The sequence below is a fragment of the Labrus mixtus genome, chromosome 13 (assembly GCF_963584025.1).
Source record: "Labrus mixtus chromosome 13, fLabMix1.1, whole genome shotgun sequence".
NCBI lineage: Eukaryota > Metazoa > Chordata > Actinopteri > Labriformes > Labridae > Labrus > Labrus mixtus.
Window position 1 is genome coordinate 4,774,603 of NC_083624.1, and position 17,686 is coordinate 4,792,288.

The following is a 17,686-nucleotide window of genomic DNA, read 5'->3' on the forward strand; positions in this document are numbered from 1 at the left end:
AGGTTATGATAAGGCTTTAAAAAGTGCACAACCTCCTATAGATCAAAGTAAGAAGCCAGTGTGAAAGGACCATAATCCTGGGGTTGTTTTGTCAGCCAGCAGGGGTCATCTCCACTTCTTGCAAAAACAAAAAAAGAAGGTCTTAGCAAGTCAATAAGAACATGACTCTGATTGTCACTTAATTTATAAACTCAGTTTACATTCTGTGAATATTTCTAGACTAGAGCGTTATCATGATGCCAGATTTAAAAACTTTATTATAGTTAAAATCAAACAATAACCATACCTGTTACGATACCATGACATGACGGCACTCAATATTGGGTGATTTTTTGATACTGTTAAACAAAAAAAGCAAGGAAACCCTTCACACTGTCTCAATTGCACAAATTCAATACATTGGTAACATTTCAGTACAGAGATGGTATGCGTGAGATTTAGACTGTTGCCTCTCTTTCAAGGTAGCTTTTGGTTAAAGTATGACTGACAAACCACTGGGTTTTTTTTAAAGGTTTGGCACTTTACAATTATTTCGATCATTAAAGTAATGGAGAGATTTTTATTGTTTTAAAACATGTGGTGTCTAAAAAAAAATAATGATGAAAGTGAAAAAAATGGACATAAACAGATATTACAGTACAATTCAGAATTTAACTTCTTTTAAATCTCTATAAACAGATACATACATTAAAATGTAGTCAACAATCCTTTTGTTGACACTGTCCCTTTTAATGCCGACCTTCTGTATCCTAAGTTGGTAGTCGACCGCAAACAGCCAGAACTGACAAATAATATCTTGAACTGAGGCCTAAAAAAAATCAGGTCCCAGAGGCTATATGTGTTTTATTTTTTAGCCAAAATTAGTATTTCAATCAATAACAGAGTAAACATGAATTACTTAGCATTTGTTTAACCCATCTACACTCCAACCCAACTTTTATAGTAATACACACCTGTAAGCAAGAGTCCTGCTGGAGGGCAAAAAAAGTTATTTCATATCATTTAATAGCAGACAAAGATGTAAAACACAAGGATGTACAACTTAAATGTAAACTATTATAATATTTTAGAGGTAAAACTAGCCTCTGTGTGTAAAATAATATCCAACATAGTATGAACTAGCAACGTAAAAGACATGAATGCATCTAACTTTCAAAATACTGTCACACTAAGTCGATTCAAATATTATAATAATATTTATTTTCTAGCTCTGGTTAAATGCATTTTTAAAGGACTTCATCCATCACTGTGTTTCGTGCACTCAATTGTAAATAAACGATGTTAATGATTTTTGGGTTCCATAACATGAGCGTCATCTCCGCTCAGTGTTAGAGTAACATCTGACTTTGTCCACAAGCTGAAGGAAACACGACATCCTTGCTTTTACACCTGTCATAGCAGCAGTTTGAAATATTTAACCAGCATTAAACATGGCTGATGAGGACTTAGAGGAAGCCTTCAGTCACGGCTAAGGACTAAAAAATACTCATTTTCTCAGAGGTTCTTTGTCAGGGTGTGACCGCAGACACTTTCCAGGGCAGGTTTGACACCTGTCTACAACAACCTGACGTGTCCAGTCACTATACACAACACACATACATATACAGCAATGACCGTCTATGACCCACTATACCTCCGTGATGACTGTTTGTTTTCTCTTCAATTTCCTTTGCGTCAATCGCTCTGCTCTTTGCTCTCGTGATTTTAGATACAGAACAGAGGCCTGCAGTGTGTCCAGTTTGAGGATGGCTTAATGTGTGTGCATGTGTGTGTGTGTGTGTGTGTGTGTGTGTGAAGCATCTTGGGTGCGTGCGGTTCTAAAGTGACACAGTGGTGTAAAAGGGCGGATGTCCTGTTGCTTCTCCAGCAGCTTAGTGCCAGCTTAGTCAGCTAAATGCTCTCAGTCCGCCTCTCGAACCGAGGGGCTTGTCAGTCTTTTGTGATGATGTGATTATGTTCTGTTGTGCTCCTTAAAGTTTGGTTTCTATGTCTATGAATCAGCATAGCTTGTAATTGTCCCCCAACCCGCCCACTCAAACACCAAACTCATATAGGTGCAATGAATGCAACACGCACACACACAGGCACACACTTTGAGTTGCGGTGTGAAAGGTACACGATAGCCAGGGGGTAATGAGTTGTGTGTGTTTGCCCTCGTGCTTCAATTCTCTTCCTGTTCCATTAATGAAGCCTCAATGGGCCTCACAATTGCCTCTCACCAGCCGGCCTGCACCTGTTGTACTGTGTGCTGCTTTGTGTGAAAGTAGACCCGTTGCACGAGTCCTTAGCTTATCTCAACCTCTTCGGCAAGATGACCTCCAGAAAGCGGCCCATTTCCAGTCCAACGATGAAATAAAAAATACATCTGAATGAGCGATGTGAAATGAATGCCTGACTCTGTGTTTCCCAGAATGTATGAATCTTGATTTGGTTTTTACTGCAAATATACTGTTTTGGTTCAACCTCAGTAAACAAAGTGGTGACATTTACTCTCCAACAGCTCCTATGATTCACAGAAGGATTTACGATGTCTCTGTCCTTCTTCTCCCTGAAGAGCCCAACACAGTTTAGGCAGATGGCTGTTTAACATGAGTCTTGATTTGCTCAAGATTTCTGCCTTGAAAGGACGTTTTTTCCATGCCACTGTAACTTAAGCTAAATGTTGCTAAGTGCTCATGATGGATTCATCTACAAATCGTCTTTGTGGATAACTTTACAGTTGCCATGATAACCCAAAATGTTTTCATTGCCAAGGAAACACTGGATGCTATGTCAAAAGACTGCTGCATGAGGAAGCGGGAGCTGCTACTGAAAGCTGGCGTAATGTAGCTGTGTCCTGCTGTGATATGACACTTGGATACATCCTCAGGTCGGTTTCGCCCGTTCGTCTCGACTACTGTCAACACGGACGTCATCCTTTGTTATTGTTTTGATTGAGAGCCCCCCATGGCGGCGGATTTGACAAACTGTGCGTTTATGTTTGCTGCTACATTTATCTGAAACCAATGACAAAAAGAGCTGAAACTTAATGAGCTGGTCTCATTGGATGGCTTAAGAGGATGTTCAGTGACTTGGAGTCAGACACATGCGGCTGTAGAAGTTGTTTTTTATTTATTTTTTTCAGTTATGGGTGATCTTTATTCATATTTGCTGTTTAAATTTGTTATTTTGTGTCTTTTTAATGTTTTATAATTATCCATGTTTTATTATATTTCTGTGTATGGCTGCTTTGTGTTGTTAACTGTGCTGCTGCCTGTGTTGGCCAGGACACTCTTGAAAATTTAATAAAGGTTAAACTAAAAAAATAAGTATACACAGTTGTGTACAAATTTACCAAATATATAAGATAAAACAAAAATCAAAGCTCATAGAAGTAATGTTGTATAGTTTTCCAGGTCCTGGGGATAAAAAGCATGTGTGAGGAACATGCAGACACATAATGTTCTTCATTGCTATAAAGGGTATGATTCCTAACTGAGGGCGCACATAGAGAAGAAATATCTCAGAATTCACATGCATGCATATTTTATGTACACTTTCCCAAATACAACATTTTCCTGAGTATATATACTATAGAGTGTCTTTGTTTTCCCACCAGCTGGCACGTCGGCTCTGTGCCCCAAAGAAACTTTATGATGCGTATTATGCATGACATTGTCCAGAGCACCCGATGAGAGTTACACTAGGTATTTGTTTTTTTGCCTCAGTACTCCCTCGGAGCACCCAGACTCTGAATGAAAGCACTTACTTGGTCTTTTATAAATGTGGCTTATCAATAGTCAAAACAAGTAGATGGCAGGCAGAGAGGCCTTTAGACAGAAGACACAGTTTGCATGTCAGTGTTTGGAAATGTTTTATTTGTGTTTTATTTGTAACTTACAGGGCAATCTGTGCCCAGTCCGTCATATATCACTGTCGACCTCTCGCTCTTAGTCTGCAACTTTCACAGACAATTTTCTATGACCTCCATTTTTCTTCTGGGATGTGAATGCACATACATGGTCCCAGCAATCCACTGTATCTGCTTAGCATGGCAACTGTCAATGCATTTTTTTTTCAAACATTTGCACAGCTGAGAGTTTACATTTTACAGTCATAAAGCCGAGAGAACTAGCCTATCGCCACAGTTACTAACTGTTAAGAATCCGTTTTTAACAGTTTAAGGGTTGCTATCCCGTAGTCTTGTCACATATTCAGATGACTTTATGGCATCTGAGTTTGTACAGCCTCCACATTCCTGACTCCTTCTCTCTTCACCATGAGGCAATCTTGGAATTTGCAGTGCAAACAGGAGTAAACATCCAAAAGTGTCCGTGTCACTTTGTCAGTGGGGACAGAGAGCTGTGGAATTTAGACCTGCAAGAGAGCACCCACATAACCTAGTGATCTAATAAACATTCAATGTCATGAGCATGAGTATGACTTGCTATAAAATACCTAACTTATCACCTATTGAGCTATACCTGTTGTTTTAAAGCATCACAAAACCACATCATTACCTCAATAGATACTTTAAATATTCATGACCTTCTTGTCAGATTCTGATCCTTTGCTGAGATAATATTTACCTCCCCATGATGTCACCAATGGCATCCATCTGCTTTGGGATTCTTTCAGCAGCAAGCAAGTAAATCAGGGTTATGCCTACAATGCTTTTCAACAAGTGTGTGATCAGCTTCTGTCTTTTTAAAGAGTTTTACAATTTTGAACTTTTGCCTCAGTGCCCAGAACAGTGAACCTTGACCTTCCCTCTCTGAACCCGTAGGTCTCGCTGAACAAACGCATGAACAATGGGGGACATAAACTCCAAACATCCAAACTACGTCAATGAAGCTTGCATGTACCGTCCTCTGCAGTGAAGAGGTAAGTGACAAACCCAAAATTTGACTTTCACGACGCCCTGTTTTCTGAGCTGCTGAGGAAAGGAACCGTCCGGCTTATTATCAGTGCTCACTTAAGAAGCCAGAATCTGTGATGGTACGGTGGTGGGTTAGTGCATTCGGCATGGGTTACCATGCACACTTGTGAAGGCACCAAAACCAATCTTTTTCAGGGAAGGCTGAAAAATGCGTATTTCAGCATAACAATGCCAACCCCATTCTCGACACAACTGTTCCCAAAACGCTAACAGAGTGTTGTTAATAGAAAATATGATTAAACAGAGTTTTAAACATGACCCTGTCCAAACCTTTTTGTTTGGTTCTGCTGGCATCAAATTCAAATTTGGTATGACATTTCCAAAAACAATGAAACTTATCAGCATTTTATATGTTGTCTTTATGCAATGTTCAATTAAATATGGGCTTTAAATGTTTGCAAAACAGGCTTTTTTTGTTTCAGGATTATACATAACATCCCAACTTCACTGAATTTTTACTGATTCTAAATTATAAGTTATGATTGATCGTTTTTGCAGTGTAAACAGATCAAATATTAGAAAGTAGATTTATACCAATGTCATACTACCAGGATCATTTCCTGAATAGTAATGTTGTTTTCTCTTTACAAATTAAAATGTCTTTTTAATAAATATCTAAAAAACTGAGTATTTGGGCGGTAAAAAACATTATATTATCTATGGGCTTCCATAGCTGACCGGCTAAAAGATTGACTGAAGGTCTCCGGTTGCTTTGAAAGTATTCAGCCCGCTACATCATCATCTTCACCAGGTCATGATGGCCATGCTGTCCCAGTCTTCAACCCACACCTGCTACGCTGAGGGTGGGTACTTTTCATTTCTTGCCCCCTTGCTTGGGTCTGGCAATAAATCACCGGCTTTAAGAGTCCCCTGTGTCACTTCAAAAATGCCCCTCTCAACACCAGCAAGAGCCAGAGGTTTGTTATTCAGTTTTTTAAGAAAACAACCTCGTTTCTAGCGCAGTGGGGCTCCCATGACTTGTACCACCACCCCAACCCCCCCCCCCCCCCCCCCCTCCCTCTCTCAGTCTCTCTCAGACCTCCACCCCATGAAACAAAATGCACACTGTGGGGTTTGAGAAGTGAGGCATTCCAATGAGTTCAAAATCCCATAACCTCACTTTATCTAAAAAAGAATCAGCCATCTGTCACATGTGCAGTGCTCGAATTTACTGTAGAATTTGAGTTAATGACCGCAGAAACTATTCGATCACATACTTTGGCTAATTCTTTCCCAAAGCCGAGTTAAAAGTATCCCCAACCAGAGGACCCAAGAGCGAAGGCCCATCCGCAATGACCTGACACTTTTACCCCAAACACCCAAGTCTCCATTCAGTCCATCCAAAACACTTGCTACGATCATTTATTCATCCCACTGTACAGGTATCTGGGCCTCTAAGTGAGTAGTGGGCTTATTTAGCTTTGTGAGTTTGCTGTGAACATACATGCGGTCCACACACTCCCCCGCTCACAGCTGGCCTTGCACTGAGACAGGTCTTCACATAGGAGTGTTTCAGCAAAGCCCCCCATACTATGCACAAAGATGTATGCACAAAAACGTGCAGTGTATCTTTTCCATAGTCTCCTCACGCCACATGTTTAAAAAAAAAAAAAAAACACACACATACACTGCAGCCGGCCCACAATCCTTTGCCTTAATCAACAGGCTGTAACATTCCAGTTTCTCACCCGGGGCTGTCCGACGATGACATCACTCCACCTAGAAAGACGGGCACACCGTTTACAAGGTATGAGGTGTTTTGAAGGACCGAGATCATTTCCTACAGCCCTGCAAAAGGCTCACACAAAATCAGCAGTTTCTCCAAAATACATATTTAAACACGATGTGGTTGGCCTAGCTTAGCATTAAGACAAGAGGAAAAGATGAAGAGTCAATCTTGCTTCACCCCCTTGTACCTTAATGGTTTTAACAGTAATCCTCGACGGGAGAAAACAAATAAATACAATAAAATATAAGTGCAAATTTGTGATTGGTAAGGCTTGTGTTATCCCAAACCCAAGAATTATGCTGTTTTGAGTTATAGCTTGTGGTAGGGTTGGCTGTAAGGGTGCAAAACCATTTTTTTTTCATTTATCTCTAATGCTTACGCAAATAATAATACTGCTTAAGAATTGTAGGTGCAGTATATGTACTTTAGTATACACTTTGCCCCCTGCCTTCAGTCTTTATACTAAGCTTGGCCAAAACCTTCCAATTCCAGATCCAACCTTCTGCTGTAATTCCTGTTATCAGAGCTATTGTAGTTAACAGTTTTTGCTCTTCCCTCTTACACCAGAGATATCCAATTTCACTAACATGATAATTATGACTGAAAGACCCTCTTCTTTCTGAAATTCAGAACTTTCGCCAAAGAAGGCGTTGGAGGTAATTAAACGCAGGTTAAATGGATGCAGTGCAATATAAACCATGAATATACTTTTCTTTACCCTGCCATCATCAACTCTGCAATCCAACAACTTGTAAATATGTGACAATTACCAACACATTTATCTGCCTCAGTTGACATTTTTTAAAGAAAAACACTTTTTTACTTTCTCCCTAGATGAGAAAAATTGTACACATTGCCAATTCCAAATGTTGAACTCTTGCTTTAGTAACGTCCGGCTATTTTTAACTCCCATACGTGGGATTTGCTATCGGAGGCAGTTTTTATGGGAATGTAAAGTTACACCTGCAGGATAATCGAAAACACCCTAGTCACACATATGTACTGAGTCCCCCATACTCCCCCATCACACTGTGGTACTACTGCCTGTTCCTATACATCCACAAGTTGGCAAACGGACAGAATTGTATAAGTAATATACTCTCAGACATGTCTGAGGGAGACAGACAGTCTGTAGATTCCTGTCATGTTTGATTTATGTTTGGTCAGATTTTTGTGCGTGGGAGAACAAGTAAGTGATGGATATATTTATAGTTGTAGAGGAGGGATGAAGTGGTACAGTACAAGGTCATATACGGAAAGAGAAGTGAACGTTTGTTTCTGGCTGGTTCTGTTTTTCTCCTCATTTTTTTCTAATCTACAGTGCTTCTCCTTTGCAGTATGTGTTTGTAATTGTCTCTCTGATTATTGTCCTGCTCTGTCAAATACAAATTAAGTCACTCTTTTGTTTGTCTTTTTAAATCTGAAAAATGCAAACACTGGAAATTAAAATGGTATTAGTCATGTTCAGCACTTTCGAGAACTCTGTAATGTTACAGAAGTTAAAGACTAATGTCATCCCATGGTTTTTAAAAAAAATAACAAAGGTATCAGTTTCATTGCCGTAAATGCGCAGCTTTTCTTGTCTTTAGGATAGCGGTCTCAGCAGCATACTATTCTAATAATATTTATAATAAGAACTTTATTGGTTTATATTGGGGCCAGGAAGGTCACAGACCAAGGCATTCCTCTCAAAACATTACAGGATGTCACTCAGCCAATGAAATTATCCCTCGGACCAGGCACTGCGATTAAACACGGCTCGTGAGAGGAACACACGGATAAATCAGCGGAGAAGTCTCTGAAACACAGAAGCTGAGAAACTAGGTGACATCCACAGCAAGCAGCTTTAAAAAAAAAAAATAAAACAAAGACATAAGAAGCTTCTGTTGTTCACGCTTTTATTATGAAAGAGTTTTTCATATTAGAAAATGTGTTGTTTTCAGCAGAAGTTTAAGAAACATTTAAGAAACAAAATGTAAAACCTCACAGATTCAGTTAGAGGCTACAACGTGGTTTGAACTGACCTGTCCTTACAGGGAAAATGGATTGGGTAATGGCAGACATGGGAGTAAGTCACACATGTACAAGTGACAAGCAAGTGTCAAGTCTCAACCTTCAAATCTCAAGCAAGTCGCAAGTCGCAAGTCGCAAGTCACTGTGGTGAGAACCAAGCGAGTCAAGTCAAGTCATTGCTCAGGTCAAGCAAGTCGGCGGCCACTACACCATTACGGTAATGGTGTAGTGGTGTAAAACCACCTACCTTCCTACCTCTGGTCAAAACAAAGTCAAACCACTCTGCACCAGAATCTAAACTTAGAAGTAGGGCCCGACCGATCTGTTTGATATCGATATTAAGTAGAGAAAAAATCTGATACTGATATATTGTCCGATACCTTTCTTAGATCTATCTTCGATCTGTAGAGACAGATAAATATAGACACATTTCCTGTGTTGATCCCTCATATGAAGATTAAACACTTGTGGAAATGATATATGATGAAGAAAAGATGGATACTCAACAGGAAAGTAACTGCACATGTACAGTACGTGCATCATAAATCCAGTAATATTGGCACATATCTGCAACAAAAGTAGCCGATACCGATAGTCACTTGATATGCTAATATCAGACGATATTATCGGCTGGACGATTAATCGTTCAGGCTCTACTTAGAAGGAGGACATACTTGCTGCGAAGAAGAAACTAGCACTTTAACTTTCCTTAATGTCTAATCGACCATTTTATGATTTAATTCAGTAGATATCATACATATTGGACCTTTGGGCCCAGCGTATTGATAATGGATTACAGAAGTCGGGACAACAATACTTCCCTAAATCGATATTTTGTCCCACCCCTGGTATGTCAGTTCCCTTAACGGTTCTGTAGTTTTCTTTCAATCAAGGGCGGATGCTAACTCCATTTCCAGAATGTTGCAGCTGGATTAACAGAGGTGCTCCTTCTCCAGTCATATGGCATTAAACCATTGCCGTGTTGTTATACATTTTTGTTTGGTTTTATGATTCAATTTTCACGTCATTTGCTTTGTAACTGTGGATGAGAGAAGATTAAGTCCACTCTGTCTTCTCAGTATGAAGCTACAGCCACTAACCAGTTTTTCCTGACACAACATAAACACTGAAAAAACAACTGAACCAAAACACTCTTCATCTCCTTCCTTAAAGAGCCAACCAACCGGGTTCAACCAACTATAAAACACTTTGCTATGGAGAGATTTTTGGAGATTTATCAAACTTCCACAACAATCTCCCACTGTAATTTCATAGTCTCTAGATTAACCTGTTGTCCTGTTGTGTGATATTAATTGTGTGTGTAATGGTGTCAGTTCCATCCCAGGATACAAACCTTTCTTTTAATGTTATTTTTCTACAAAAAATAAAAGCTATAGCCCCCATTGGGTGAAAGGGAGTAATGTATTAGGCCATAAACACAGGTGTCCGCTGAAAGGCATTGTGGGTAGGGTATTCTGCAGTGAGGTGTTAGTATGTATGGAATGCTCATAGGACTCAGTGTTGACCCGGGACAAACAGATAGCATGCTGGGATACAGCATATGGGGACAAGACAGCTCCGGCCTTTTTAAGAGTGCCATGTGGGAGTCAGTGACAAAGTAAAGCAAGTAATAATTCACTTTTGTCATTTGTAACACCAAAAGGAGAGAAACTCTTGACAGTGATAGATTCATGGAAACTAAAACGTACATGTATGAAAGTAAACTTAGTGTGAATCTGCTGTATCAGTCCTTAAATTGATGCCTGGTTGAAAACAACTAATAACCCAATTTAAATGATAGATCCAGATTAATAAAAGTTATGCTTTTTCCCTTAAAGTCTTAATATGTGATTTTTCACACTTAAATATAATATAAATCAAGTATATCCTCTGAAAATAACTCTGTGAGTCATGACTGTCTACAGTGGGTGTAACACCCGAGTCCCACTGTCTGTGATGTTTTCAGAGTTTTCAGAGTCCTATCTTCAGTTTGTTTACATCGCCCGGACGGCTGACTCCTCCCCTCGTGTATAAAAGTTGTTTAATTGAGGGCCTAGAGAAAAGAAGAATAACATACTGTACTCACTGCTTAACTGTGTTTCTAGATCACGCTCATTTCAGGTAAATTTACATGCAGTGTGAAGATACCAGCATAATAAAGATCGCTAGCATTAGCATGCTAACACAACAATGCAGCGCGAGTTGTTTTGGTTTCATGCTGGTGCTCAAGGGCGACATCTGCTGGATCAAAAAATCGCATGTAAAGCCTTTAAAACAAGAATTATTCCTCTGTTGACTTACTCTTCTATCTACAGAGCCAGAAGCTACAGATTTCCATCTTCTGACACATGCTGACAATAAAACCAAACGGCACACAAAAAGAACAAACAAGACAGAATTTACAGTCTTCAAAAAAACCAACTGCCAATCATGGTTTCTGTCAACTAGTGCCCTTACACAAGTGCACTATTTAATGTTCGCCTTGTGACTGAAAACACACTGAAATAATCAGTATAATGGTTATAAATGTTGGCACTCCTGGTAGCAGGGCAGAGCAGTTATAGTCCCAAATGGCCCATACATTAAGGCACACTACTCTGTTATTCCACCGTACACGCACTGTTGCCGTCGTTAAATGTCAAACTGAGGGCTCTGACATGGCAGGCGAGCGTGCCATGTGTAATGCGCCTGACACAAATGCAGCTCCAAAATGTGCGCCCAACACTGTGACATGGAACAGTCGCGGTGTGTATTCACTAATTTGTTTGCTTATATTTGACACGCACAAACTTAACGTTGGCATTTATTTTGTGACACGGGTCTTACATCAGAGTTCCTAAAAAAAAAAAAAAAAAAAAACTGAAGGCAATGATGTCACATGAGTTTCAAGTCGACAAAGTAAAGCTCTGAACATCCCAATACAATGCATCACTTATCTTTGCGGTGAACAAAAATACGAATTAAGCCATGCAATGAGTCATGAATGAATCATTGGTATTTTGTGCAGAATGTAGTGGAAGCGACTTGTGAAGTAAGTGGTCGATATTCAGTTACAGTTACCCCAACACGCTTGGTTAGCAATACAGTAATTGCAAAAAAACAAATATATGTAGGCCTTATTTGAAGTTATTTTAGGGGTCTTGTGCTTTTATTACAGAGAAGTATAGAAATCAGAGAGAGAGAGAGTTGGGAAAGGGGCAACAGGTCGGATTCAAACCTTGGTCGCGTACTTCAAGAACAACAGCCTCAATATTAAATGAGTACCAAAAAAAAAATGCTCCAAAACAAGGAAATCAAGGCGAAAGCAATCAGCCCCTGTCAGTATTTGTTTGAGTACAGAACAGACAAAAATGTGGATGTGACGGTAAACTGCCAGAGAAAAAAACGTATGTAAAAGTCAAAATAACTGCTGATGACAAAAAAAGTAGGTAGCATCCATAATACCGTTAGCAATTAATCTTGAGTATTAAAAAAACCCAAAAGAAGAGATTGCAGAAGAAACAAACCCAGCCTGACTGTTCCCATGTTGAGGCCAACACTTGTTCTGTCTAGTTTTTTAGCATCTGTAAAGACTTGTTACCGTCCTTTTCTCACTTTGAGTTTAAGCACACCACCAAAACCAAACTTTCTCGTACAGTTTGACTCGGCCTCTTAAAGAGAAGTAAAAACAGAAAACCCACAATATTCATGCAGAGGTGAACCACATTATGGCATAGTCACAGAAACATTCAAGTATAGCCATACTGTCTTCACCACAGAAACGGATCATAGATTGAGATTGACAGCATGGAGGCGCAATTATTTTCTACCGACTCAGACCGGATTCATATGGATGCACTAATCCATGTATTAGCCTTACATGCTAAACTAACACAACAAAGTGTAATAGTTCAGCTTTTCTGTAGCAACACAGATGCATACATCAGACCACACACACACACTAAAAAAATATAAAAATGCAAGTTCCATATACAGTATAGACCTCCAGCGAGACCTCCTACACGTTGACCTTCAAACCTCAGAAAAGAGCCGATATAGCAGTTTATTTACTCTGTCTTGAAGGATGAAACACCCATAAAAAGATCTTCTCACCTATTAAAATCTGGTACCAGAACTAGTAACACAACCATTTTCCCTTTACCAATGTATTCCATTCTCCTGCTGAAGCTAGTTAAAATGTACAGCATTAAAGGTTAGACCATGAATATCTTAAATGAATGAAGGTTTGGGCTGGGTGCCAGGGAGATGAAACCGTGTATTGTGTGTTTGAATAATGAATGAATTGGGTTGGGAAACGTTTACATGAGAGCTCATGCAGAATGAAAAAGAAAATACACAGCACCTGGACAAGGAATGTGTCCAGAAAGCCAAGAGTGGATCCTGGGCAATCCGGGTGAGCCAGCCGTGCAGGTCCAAGTATCTCAGCAGCTCTAGGCCTTGAACCAAGACTAGATATTTCACAACACTTAGAAATATAAAAAAACCCAATAAAAACCCACATGTTTAGAAAATCTGCTCCACTTTTCAAAGCTTCCAACTCAAATCCTGTCCCCAATCCAAACCCAAAACCACAGCTTGTAAAACTCTAACATTAAAATCCCTGGATCGTATACTGTGGATCGATGGATTATGCTAGACTAAGAGACCAGAAAACCAGAAGCACATGCACAATGTGATGTAATCCATTGTAACGACAACAAAATCTACAACCTCAAAGTTATGTGAATGGACTGCTCTTTTTTTGTGGTAGCAAAAATCAGATATTGAATGTTTGACAAAACATTAATTCCTTGTCTTAATTTTTTTTCTGGCCACTCAAAAATAATTTCTCAACAAGATATAACAAACTAACTGATGACAATACAACATGATCTATACTACAGCACTGTTAGCTCAGTGCTGCTCAGTGCTCAATTTTGACTGTTTTCTGAGTGCTATTTTTGCTATTTCGTGTGCATTAGATATGAATGGTAAAATTTAGGGCTGAAAATTAAAATGAATTTAATTCTTGAATATTATTCGGTCAATCAAAAATCAGTTGGTTGAAATGAGAGATGAGATAAATGACAGTATTTCGGGTATAGCAAGTGGCCCGGGTTCAAGTCCGACCTGTTGCTCCATTCCTGCAAGTCATTCCCTAATCTCTCTCTCTCTCTCTCCGGTTTCTGCCTCTATCCACTGTCTTATCAAACAAAGGAAAAAAGCCCAAATTAAATCTTAAAAAAACTATTAAACTATTTCAAAATCAGAAGCCACATTCTGAAATGGCTAATTTTAACAAACAGTCTAGGAAATATAGACCAGAAATGATGACTAACAGAGGGATTTTCTATCACTGTAGGCGACTTCTCCAAACTGAAAACAGTTAGTGAGGATACATCCAGTGAATCCAACAACTTACAAAGTCATTGCTACTATTAAAAAGGTGGTTAGCTCTCTCAACGTTAACTTAAATTTGTCACTATTGTTGATTTAGCTGCTGAGTTGTGTATTTGTGTCCTGCTGTGACTCTGAATAAAACATACTTTGGTATTTCTCTACTGAAAATGCTCCCGTGTGTGTGACCTTCGCCTGAGATGACGATCAAAGGTCAGAAAAATTATTGAAAAGAGAGAGAAATACGAGGGAAAAATGACCGACAGATGAATAAAGAGATTCTGTATTACCAAAAGACAGATCACTTGATGTCTAAAACTGCATATGCATGAAAAAAAAGAAGTATTAACCATCTCCACTAACTTTCTATGAGGATGTGAATCATCATTACTCGAAAAATGTCTAAATATTGTTTATTAAAATAATTTTTAACCTTTTTTGTGTACCAGTTTTAACAGAACCATCAAAAGTGCATTCATTTTTATACTATAAAGCATTCTTTGTCTTTTTGTAGGTGTTTGTGCATTCATGTAATGTTGAATGAGCTCCCTGTGCTGTAGTTTATTAGTGTGTATTCCCAGTGAGGCAAATTGACACCCATCATTTACAGTCAGGGTCTGCCGCTGCTGATTTAGTCTTCTTATAAAAAAGGGCTTCTTCCCAGAGTTCCCACTGAAATCTAAAGACGATTCCTCAAGTTAAAAGCCATCTGTGCACGGGGGTCTGATTTCTGCTGATGGTATGTCTTCCATAAAGTGTCTATTTGTGTGAGACGCTTTGTAGGAAGGGGGAGTGTGTGTGATGTATGTACATATGTCCACTGTCCCACTGGAGGGTGCTGTGGTGTGAGCACACACTGTTGTTAATGCAACAGTGGACCACCAGCCATGATCTCCCATAAGGATACAGACAGGAAGCGGAGGCTGGCTCATCACATCAGACTTGTTTATTTAAAGGGAACAAAAAATACGGAACAAAACCGGGTGCTCGAAAAAAACCACATCTCCTTCCTCATTTTTATAAACCACGGACAACCGCAGACCCTTAGATACCTAAACTGAACCGTCTCTCTGCCTGACTGCAGTGATGATCGATGGCGGATGACACATCTCTCCTATGTGCTCATGTATACACTCAGACTCATGCACACAAACAAAAGACACATGAATGGAAAACACTAGTGGAACGAGGAACACACAGAGCTGCTTTTGTGTGTAGAAACCAGGGCTGCTGTTGAACATTAATGTCAAGAAATTGTCTTGAGAATCAACTTTATGTCTCTCATCACATTTTTTTGAATTATCAAAAACCGTTGGGACTTTTGATCGGCTGGGGCTCAGTGGTAGAATCGGTTCGTCTCTCGATTGGAAGGCCGAGGGGTTTGATCCCCAGCTGAAGTCACATGTTGAAGTGTCCTTAGGGAAGACACTGAACGTCACATTGCTACTGGTGTGAATGTGTATGAATTAGATCAATTAATACTGATGGACACTTGTGAATTCACAACATGTGAATGTGATTTGAATTGGTGAACGTCACATTCAGCGTAAAAAGTGAAGACTAGAAAAAGGCGATACAAGCTCAAGTCTATTACCTTTTATCAATCACACGTTGATAAGAGTTCAAAAATGTGATCTTTTGATATTATATATTGTTAATTGTAATATTATATAATATAAACCTTAGGATTGGTTGATTAATCACTTTAAGGGTTTCATTTCAAAAGTAAGGAAAGTGAAATAGATAACTCTGGACAATGGAAATAAACTCTACAAGATAAACAATGAAAGAACAAACGATAAACCTTTACAAACAATCTTAACTGCAAATTCTCAAAAATGTAAGAGCAGAAATCTCAATTCTAAGTCAACCACGTGTCAGCAGCACAGAAATTAACTTACAGAACAGTTTAAACAAGTTGTCATTGTCTTTATACCGCATTAAAATCATTTTGTGCACAATTTTCTCGGGCATAAGACAGTTTTTATTTTGGTCTTTGCAGTTAAAACTATGGATGCTTAAGTGTATATTAACTCTATTTTATTTATTCATTAAGTGTATTAACTCTAAAAATGTTTTTTTTTAATCGAATGGATTTATTTGTAGTACTAAGAAAATGTTCAATCTGAAAGTGAGAATTTTAGATGTTTGGTTTCTAACTGCAAATGAAGACTGTACCTAGATAAGTGTAGATTAAGGTTTCTTATTTCCCAGGGATAAGAAAGAAGAAAGTATACTGACACAGTGTATGTCATACTGGAAAGAAAAGAACACCCAGTGACTGATTTTCACTTATCTGCTCTCTTTACTGACCCCTAGTGGAGATAATAAAAAGTGCACAATAAACCATTTTCACAATAATTAATAACATGTCGTCCTTTTCACTGATTTTGATAAAAAAAACTGTATGTCCAGATCTTTAAGGTTGTTCATTTTGACTCATCATGAAGGTCTGGTGTGTAAACCAATAAGAAGCCATGTGTTCAGGCACACTCAGGTTGGAGTCGCCATGGAAACTCCTGACCCCGTGGCCACCGTCAGCACCTTGGTTGAATTCTTTAAAGTCCAGCTCTCGTTTTACAACTGAGTGTGTTAGAATACCAATCAAGTTTCTCCCCCCCCCCCCATCTGTTGACCTTCTCAAGCTGACCGGTCAAGAACGTTACGTGCTCAGACTTCAAACGTTTGGAGGAAATTCCATTACTTTCCCTCAACAACAGATCGATATCTTCCATTACCTTGAGTCCTTTGGTCTTTGCTGTGTGTCCTTCACAGATTGCCATCATGTGTCCATGTCTATGCTCATGAGGCAACTTAAGTCGAAATATGTCATTGGTTATTTTTAAAACCTTTAATGACCCCTGTCTTTATTTTATGCACAGCATCTTTCTTATATTAACAGTGCTTGTTTTACGGCGTTATCTGTTCAACCAACTGTAAGCAATCGCTTTGTGGTAGAATTTCCTGCACGCAATAAAAGAGCAACTTGTGCTTCCACAGAAACGTCATGGAGAAGTTCACATGCAGGCTCTAAAGAGGAAAGGAGGGAGGAAGGGAAAGAGACTCTGTAGTGGGTAGAGGGGCGGTTCAATACTTTAAGTAGTCAGTTATTCCATGACTGTTCATTAGACTGTTATTTTCATTAATTTAACACACATGTTTGTTTCATATTTTGGGTACATGCAGGGGCGCCACCCGGACCTCCAGGCCCCATGTAAAGGTATCACATTGGGCCCCACCACCACTGCCCAAACTAACCTCTGGAGAATTTCTCTAACCACACCTCCATCACACAAATGACCCATTCAAACTTTAAACAGCCATGCTTTGTTTCACACCCTGAAAATGGGAGATAAATCATCACTGTAACATTTCCTCATAGATGAAAAATAATTTAAACTTTTTTTAGTTTGAAAATAATTTTAACTTTTTAATATATGCACCTTTCAGACATTTGAAATACTGATGCTGATGCTGTCTGGGTGTTACTTTTTTGCCAATTGTTGTAATTGTTATAAGCACACTGTGAATTATTCTCTCATAGTTATAGCCTACGTATATTAATTAATATGAATACAAATAATTCATGTTGTAATATTTTTTAGGGTCCCTGTCAGTCATAGAATCTTCTTAACTTTCCTCCCAGCTAA